Source organism: Lygodium microphyllum, chromosome 28 (assembly GCF_053477565.2).
Source record: "Lygodium microphyllum isolate KBCC chromosome 28, Lygodium_microphyllum_v1.1.10, whole genome shotgun sequence".
In the NCBI taxonomy this organism is placed as follows: domain Eukaryota; kingdom Viridiplantae; phylum Streptophyta; class Polypodiopsida; order Schizaeales; family Lygodiaceae; genus Lygodium; species Lygodium microphyllum.
The window spans coordinates 124,067,740-124,075,966 of NC_141162.1; positions in this window are offsets into that span (position 1 = coordinate 124,067,740).

The following is an 8,227-nucleotide window of genomic DNA, read 5'->3' on the forward strand; positions in this document are numbered from 1 at the left end:
TTAGAAATGGGTCCAATATTTCTAATAATCAAGTCCTTGTTTAGCCTTGACCAATAACCATATGTTTCCTTAAGTGAGAATTTGCTAGACAATTTCTTGGACTTGAGGTGCAAAAAGGCAATGGAAACGACAACAATATTTGGGTGTGGAATAAGATGTCAGCCACATGAGAGCTCGTTCATAAGTGAGTGCACCTTAAGTTTCCAACGAGGAGAGAGAATCAATGAATTGAAAACATGCGATTTTGTAAATGATCTAAGATTATAGGTACAATGCTTTGACAAGGTGTGCAAGGTAGTCACCCCCCTTAGATCATTGTACTAATATTCCACTTTTTAGAGTGGTTATTCTTATACTCTTTTGTAATAATTATTAAATATATGTAAGCTAATGAACATTAGTCTTCCAAATGAGATCCCTCACATTGAATCTCATGGTTGATGCTCACTTTAGGAGTGTTCCAAGTTTTTGAAAAAACTATCATTGCATCGAACCAGCCAATAAAACTAGCAAGCTTATGAGGCACAAATTTAGCTTATAATGAAAGATTATTGCCATAATCTAGTGTGTTTTCATTGAGGCTGGCATGACCAAAAGTAAGCATTTGGAGGAAATGAGGGAGGCATCCATTGTTTATTAGCCCATTTGCCTTATAGAGGGCTTGAGTGTTGATTAGCTCAATTGTACATGTGAGAAAAATTGTTGAATATGCAATAGTATTATTTTACTAATATACATGAACATGGTTATTCATTGAACAACATATATTTGCATTGGTAGCTTTTTGTCCTAACTCCAACTAATTAAGAAGACAATAATAGCCCCTCAACCTTGCCTTGGTTTGAGCTAGGTAATATGGCTCTTCGATGTAGATAGCTTTAGCTTTCAGATAGAGTGGCCCCAAATGGTGTCGCAGAAAAAGGAAGACACTCGATCTTCATTGCATGTTGCTAGGAAGGTACATCCATTAAAATGTTTGGTCTTAGACAAAGGCAAAGTGCTTTGCACTCATACACAGAAGAGTGATTTGAGTGGACTTGGTGGTCTACAGATCTTGAAAATGTGGGAACATTATAGGAAGAAGTTCCCTTAAACTAAGCTTTGAACATGGAAGAGGGCTAAACTTGTTTGGAAGGGCACTTCTTCTTATAAAGTGAGCTTGGTGCTTTGAAAATGCTTGGTGAACAAGAGTGCACTAGTGTTTGAGCATTGCCCTTTTAGTTTTACTCTTTTTGTTGGTTTCATTCTTCTTGTGATTGTGGCTAGACCACTTTTAAATTTCAATACTTGATAAAAGGCCACATTGTCCAACTAATGTATACTCCTTTCTCCTTGTTGTGAAGAATGAAATGATGGCTACTACTTACATAACTTTCGATTCACAATCGATCCCTTCTTTTGTGTGAGAGAATGAGGTCAAAACGCATCTCCATCTTTAAGTATGGCTATGTACGAACACTTGTCTTGTTCTATTAAGTTGGACCTTGCCAAAATGATGATCTCATAAATATCTTGTAGTCACATTGCCATGTTGAGCCAATGATGATGAAAGTTAATTCTCTAAAAAAATTACTTACAAGAATCTACTCTTCAAGGATGCAAGCTTGCTTTTCTTGTTTCTTTGTGATACTCTTTAAGCCACACAATGTGGATTAAGATTTCATGGGAAGTAACATATTTAGTTTGTATTAAGCTTTACAACAATTACTATATTAAGGATTGGTAACTAACTATTGTTGCTTTATCTCCCTTGCTATCTCTTCACACCATACCAACCAATCCAAAGTTACATCTCGCTTTTGTCAAGTAAAAGGTGCTAGGTCAAAATTTGCTTTACCTAATAATTTTGAAACCTTTGCTCGAGAGTTCCCATTAGCTTAATCTTATCATCAAAATCTTTTGGAAGACCTAAACAAGGATGAGCTTATGAGGTGAATGAGAAGTAGGCCCTTTGTAAGAAAAATAGAGAAAGCTCTTTTTCAGTAAGAAGCATAAACCAATAGAGTTAGATTTTTTGAGATGTTATGATAGTGAAATGAGTCCTTGATTCACTTTGAACCAAAGTAAGAAGAGCATTGATACCAACCCTCTTTTATATGAAACATTAGACATTTTTTTCCATATTGTGAATCCACAATTTTAAGTATATATAATAAATGTGATTAACAAAGAAAAAAAATTAGATCATGTACCGACTTGATAGCTTTTCCATGAAAAAGTGATGCGAGTCTTCCATAAAGGTCAACATTGTAATAGGTACCATTTTTTATGCACATAAGGCATTTCCCACTTGCTATAGTTTGATGACATGATTGCACATAAACACTTGTTCTCTATAATAGCTCTCTCAAAAGAGGGCATTGGCAAGATTGTAAGCCATATGAATGATCGTGCTAGCATTTGCTTGTTTTTCCACTCCCTCTATTCTAGTTATAGACTCTCTAATGCTAGATGAGTGCTAGATTCATAAGTAGCTTGTAGCCTAGTGAAGGCCAAGTTAGGTTTGTTGGCTATTTGTCAGCTGTTGGTGTTGGAGGGATGCTATCTTTTCTTATTATCACTCTACTTGCACTTGGAGTATAGCTAACTAGATTCTAGTTTCTTGTTCCTTGTGTTGCTTGTCTCAAGTCTATGCAAGTGAGCCTTCACCTCTTCTAGCTCCTTGGTTTTTTTAATTCTATTCCATATTTTTGTGTCGTAGTCCCCTAGATTGGTGTTGCCAATCAAATAGTGTTAAAAATATCTCCCGAGTCTCCTTAGTCTCATCTAGTTGTACTTGGAGTTCTTGCTTACCTTGAATGATTTGACCTTATCTTTATGGAGCTTCTCACTAGCTATTCCAAAGCACTCAAGCCATCTACTATACTTGGTACCAATTTGTGCTTGTGTGGGCTTGTACTGGATTGCATAGGGCTTTGATTGGTGGTTCCTTATGAAGTGGTTGTGGCCTCCTCAATGCCTTTTGCTTTCGTGAGCTTAGTGATCTTGGTCTACATGCTTTGGATGGTTACCACTAGCTATTGGTAGACTCCTTGATCCACAAGTGGTGAGTCTTCAACTACCTTCTCTTCGCCAATATTTCTTCCACTTGTTGTAAAAGGGTATTATCCCTTCTTTGCTTGTCCTCTTCATAAGAACATAGGAGTGCCCTTTCAAAGTTGTCATTTTTTTTCTAATTTTGGCATCTAATCTCCTCAATTCCTTGTTAGACTTCTTCTTGGCTACACGAACTATTGCCCATTCTTGCTGATCTTCTTCTCTTTGTTTCTTTGCTTTTTGCTAGCTGTCTTGCTCTCCACTTGATTAAAGGGCTTTGTTGGTCTGTGTTCTTTGCCTTTTTTTTATTTTCTTGCATTGCTCGCTCTATTGCTCGTGCTCTTGCATACCCTTTCTAAGTATCCTTCTCTCCTTTATGACTCCCTTGCATCAGTGGATTAGGATAATTTGATGCTTGAATGATTTGAATAGGTACTCTACACCTATGGCAATGATTTTAGTGAGAGCACTACCGTAGTTAATAATACACTACTTTGTGTCTTCATTTGTTAGCTTGGCATCTGAAGCCTTCCTCAAAACCTTTTGAACTTTGTTGAGCAATTCACAAATACATTATAGCCAAAAGTGGCTTAGGTCTTACTTCATAATGTTTCCTATCATGGTATCCTCCATTAGTCCCTTTGAAAGCTTTGTCGTAGTAGTGTGGGGCTCATTGAACGTGAACACGTGGTGAAGCATGTGTTGTAACTCTTAACTCCTTTGAAATAGATTTTAACAAAAGTCCATTGTTAGTATCTTTTGGTGCATCACCCTATCTTTGAGCCATATGGGGGTCATAATCTTTTGCATTTCCTTGAAGAAAGCTACTTGAACCCCCAAGGATTCCTCTATCAACTTTGGAGTGAGTGTGATCTTTTTAAATCTCTCTAGAGACTATTGTGCATTCCCCATGTTGTATAGTAACACACTAGACTTGAAGTCAGGGTTATAGTATCTTGTGAGAACTCTCGCTCAACCACCAAGACCCACGGACCACTTATAGCGTTCCAAGCGAGCTCTCATGGCTATCTCTCACCTAGCTGACGCGCCGTCAATCCTCTCGGGGTATAGTGAGCTTACCTTGATGCGAAAATGAGTTGCCTCTTCTCTCTCACAAGCGGGTAGCTCCACGATCCTAGATGCTAGCTCAAGCATCCTCAAGCCTCCTCCATCTCCAAGCTCCATCCACCATAGCCGCATGTGAGACAAGAGAAGAGAAGAGAAGAGAAGAGAGAAGAAGAGAGAAGAGGAGATGGTGAAGAGCTTCACCCTCTTGATCCCTCACTCCCACACACTCACTCACTCCCTCACACTCTCGCACTCCCTCCCTCAAGAGCACACACACAAGCAAGATGAAAAGAAGAAGAGAAGAAGAGAGGACTCTTGTTAGCCTCACACCAGAGAATGAGCTTTCATTCACTTTTTGAACTTTATATATACAAACCCTAAAACCCCCATGGGCGCCCATCCCTTTTTACATGACCGGCCATTGTGGCAAGGTCCCTTTTTCTAATTCTCTCTTCTTGCTTTATGCCCTAAGCCTATACCCGTCTATTCTTTTACAAGTGGCACAAGAGGGAGCCTGGTGCTCTTTTATAAGAGTTTTTAGAGTTTTTGAGGCGTCTTTCCTTTAAAATTGCTCTTTTTGCCTCAATTTAGCTTTAGAGGCCGCTTCTACGCCTTTGCTCTTTTTCCATTCTTTTTCTGCTTTTTCCTTCATTTTCCCGCCATTTTGATTTGAGGTTAACATTACCCCCCTCTGAGGCGGGTGCCAGTCCCATGGCACATCGAGCTGTTTGTTGGGGGAAGGGTAGGCGGTTGGCAAGTTATTGGTCAGGCGATGGTTGGGCCATATGTGGATTGGATTGCCTTGGAAGCGTGGGCAATGATGTCAAGTGGATAATGGGACCTCTGAAGTTGATGGTTTGGTACATCTTGCAGTATCTGAAAGGAGAAAGTGCAGTGCTCTACCTAAGGGGAGTGTCTGCTTTACTGTGGGGTGCCTTGTGCTCATGTTGGTGGAACGAGGAGTTGGGTCTAACCACAGGTAGACCTGGGTGATGTCCCACACTTGAGGACCCCGTTCGTGCGGTACGGAGGTGCGGTGAGTGTAGCGTAGGGTGACAGGTCTAACCATAGGCGAGTGTTACCTTCCTATGTGTGTCTTGCCCTTGAGGTGCCCTAAGTGTGAAGTGGGGGCGAAAAAGGGCTAGGGGGTTAGGAATGGGACCGGCTGACCGAGGTCACCGGATGCGCCTAACTTAAGGATCCCTAGGTGGAGGGATTGTGAGCCATATGCCGCGACCGACATGCGGATCAGCTTTTTTTTTGTTTGTTTGTTTAGTAGTAGGGAATTGTTAGTCCTCGTCCTCAGGGGGGTGGTGAAGGAGATTTAATGGAATGGCTCAAAAATCTCCAGCTCTGCATGAAATTCTTAAGGTTCAAGCGAATCTGGAGGGGAGTGGTGGAGAGGAAAGGATGGCTGCAGCGAGTAAACCGGCTATCGCTCATATCTTCAAGAATAGCGAGGTAGAAAGAAGGGAGGAGGTTGGCTCACATCATCAGGCGGGTCATTGCGCAGCTATCGATTGCGTTAGGATAAAAAAAGAGCGAGGGAAGGCCGCATTCGGCCGGGATGGGGTCTTGCCTAAGTAGGATTTTTAGGAGCCTAAGATAGTTACATGTGGTGATGAAGGCGGGATTTGGACAGGAGGAGAAATCAATGATAAAGCGTGTCATGGTAGCATCTAAGCTGTTGGAGGTGAAGGTGAGAGTCTGGGCTAAAGTGGTGGTATAGGGGTTGTATATTACAGGGAAGTCGTAACGGCCATGGGCATTTGCATCGAAGTCTATTCCTATTTGTCGAGGGTACGCCATGTAAGTAGGGTCGTTCCTCTTTGAAGGGAGAGTGTTATAGAAGGCCATCCATGCGAATACGTTGTCGTCGCAGATGCGCCTTCGCCATAGTGGTTGGCACTCGTATCTAGGCACGGATGGAGCCCCAAGAGGAACACCAAGGAAAAGGGAATTCTCTTGCAAGAAAATCTATCTTGTAACATCAACAAGCTTGTTTACCATGTTTCGTATGATCACAATGAAGAAAAGAACACCAGGCACAACAAATCTTCATACAGCATCATGTAGATCTCCCACGGTTTTGATAGAATCAACCATATTCTTCAATATCTTCACAAAATCCATCAATAGAACAAAGAAAGCAAAGAAATACACCATCTTGGAATGGAAATACATCACATAGTATTCATCTTCAATATCTTCATAGTCTTCTCTCTCAATCTCTCATATACAATCACTCTGTTTCAGTAAAATTGGCTATCTCTGACTCTCTCTCTCTCTCTCTATCAATAATACATTATATCCTCACTACAATCTCTCAAAATTACTCTCAATAATCCTTCTTAGGTCGTGGATACCCCTCCCAAGAGGTATGTCTGATATGAAGAGTCACCAGAGCCACTACAGTGTCCTTTCATAGCTCACTACTGTCACTTCACTCTAGTCTTCACTTGAGTCTTCAGCAGCTACTTCTTCCACTTCTTTCAGCTCTTTTACACTTGTATTCACCTCTTTCCAAGGCTAGAAAACTTCCCCAAGCTACACTCTCATCCATCAGAACACATACAGAAGCATACAGAATAGTCACAGAACAGTACCAGAACAGCTACAGTACAGAACAGAACAGAGACAGAACAGAAGCAGAAGCTCTACAGAAGACCTACAGAAGGTTACAGAAGGTTATCAAAACCACATAACTCATTCTCAAATCATTCCAAACTCTCAAAAACTATTCAATAAGCTTTCTTAATATCTCAATCTTCATCAATCAATACTCCATCCCTCCTTACAGAAGACAATCAGAACAAAACAGACCAAAACAGAACAAAACAGAAGGTATACAGAACCCATCAGAACCTATCAGAACATCACAGAACCACCAACAAACATCATGATCTTCCAAAACTCAATCATTACCATCCAAAACATTCTCAAACCACTTCCAAACCAATCAATCATCTCATAAAATCACCCATTCAGCTCTCAAAAACAACAAAAATCAGCCAAAAAACAAGTCATTTCAACACTCAACGTCCTGGCATTGTTAGCCACACATGCTACCATAAACTCTGCTACATGAAGATCAGGGTCTTCATTGTACTCTCCCTTAAAAACTGGCAATGGAACTACATTCGCTGGCCTGTCATCAATATTTCCAGGATGGATCTGGCTTGGAAGTGGACCTCCAGCAGGAGGAGGAAGGGCTTGATGTGCCATTGGGACTTCTGTAAAGAGTTTCGCAAGGGCGTCAAAGGCGGCTTCTGCTGCGAGCTCGTTCTCGGCCTTGATTTTTGCTTTCTCTCTTCTCACGTACCTCTGGACTCGTTCTAATGCTTGCCTCTTTATTGCGTCATTCATCAGGGGGTTGGCTCCACTATGTTGTTAGTGCTCCACAGAGGGTTAACAGAAGGCTTCAGTCTCTGGAGGACTCTCTTGCCAACATTTCTTCTACTTCTTTCTTTTCAACGTCCCTGAATTCTGCTTTCATGCCACTGGACAGAGGAAGGTATTCGGTTCTGAAGGTGTCAAAATGCATACGTCTGAGCATTGTGGTGGTGCCATCATTATAGTAATGCCAACTTCTGATGGTTTTAACAGTGTATGTTGTGAAAAACACTCTGTCTACCAACTTCCAGTGGGTTGCTAATTGAACAAACAGAAGATTATCAGTACACCAAGCATCCCATGTATCTTGCTGTTGAGCGTCCACGAACAAATTCCAACTCTTTTCCTTCTTATCTTTGTGAACCTCTACAGACCAAGACTCCTGAAGCTTCTTCACAATCTCCCACTTGATGTTGTCTGGAAACTTCTCAATGAATGCCAAATCTTCCATGGATGGTCATTCTCTCTGTTTCTGCTCTTCAGTTTGTTCCCAAACAGTTTGCCACCAAGATGCAAGTTTCTGCTGCTTCAACAGGAAGAGGAAACTGTCCACCACATAGAGCATGCATCATGATGGTGATGTGTTTCCGCCATCGTGGGATAAACTTCTTGTGGAAAGTGGCTTTGATTATGAGGAATTCCAACTCTTCAGTGGAAGAAGGAACTTTACAAACATCCATTGAATTCTTCTCTTCTTGGCAATGCCATTTCCTTCATTTTCAGCTTCTTT